Below are 958 nucleotides of genomic sequence, written 5' to 3'. Positions count from 1 at the left end.
TACCCTGGAGCAGCCCCCTGAGCATTCAGTCTGCAGTGTGTTTCCTGTCCAGCTCTTTCCTCTCCAGCTCAGCACAGGCTACAGGGACACTTAAAATGCTGGTGATACTAAGCATTGCTTTTTTTCTTGGGGATGCATGAAGCATGCATGTGCATGAAGCCTGGTGTTCCCTTTCTTCTGCTTTCAAATCCCTTGCTTACCTCTGCTTACCTGGGGCCTGAGTGGTTTCTCCTGCTGGCCAGGTCTTCTCCCATGGTAGTGGTGCACAGAGGAACCCCTCTTGCAGCCAGTGGGAGAGACAGAGAACAAAAACCAGAGGAAAGTCGTCGTGGCTGCCAGGAGCTTGTGGCTGCCATGTTTTCCTGCCTCTTACAGCATGTTCTCTGCTCACGTAGCAGGAGGTACCTGGTCTTAGAGGGCAGCAGCAGAGCCAGCAACTTGTTGGGAAGCCAGGGGCTTTGTGTGCTTTGTTCAGAGTAGAGCAGACACAGGGAAGGTGGCTGGGCTGGAGCCTGTATGCCCCTGGGATCCTGGAGCCCAGCGTGCTGCTGGAGTGTCACATGTGGCACTGGGGAGGGTGGGTGGGTGTCCCTCAGCTCAGCACCGTGGCTGGAAGCAGCTTCTTCCCCCAGTGCATCTGGGGCTGGACTGTTTGGCCACCTGCCCCAGTGCTGGCTGAGCCTCTTCCATCCTGGGGGAGCTGGGAGGGGCACTCACTGGTTTTAGGAGGCAGGGGGCGTGCCCAGTTCTGGGTGACAATCCTCGAGGGCAGAGGCCTGTGTCCCCACACCTCAGCTCCTGTCCAGCTGCTGTCCCTGTTCTCTGCAGGACACGGTTCAGGAACATGAAGGGCAAGTCTGTGAAGAAGAGCCGGGACTGGATCCTCGAGAAGAAGGAGCGCAGACGACGCCAGGGCAAGTGAGTTCTGCTGGGTCAGCTGAGGCTGGCTGGGCTGGGC

This window comes from Merops nubicus, unplaced genomic scaffold (genome assembly GCF_000691845.1).
Source record: "Merops nubicus isolate BGI_N331 unplaced genomic scaffold, ASM69184v1 scaffold37423, whole genome shotgun sequence".
In the NCBI taxonomy this organism is placed as follows: Eukaryota; Metazoa; Chordata; class Aves; order Coraciiformes; family Meropidae; genus Merops; species Merops nubicus.
The sequence above is the reverse complement of the archived record's forward strand: the minus strand, read 5'-3'. Positions refer to the sequence as shown.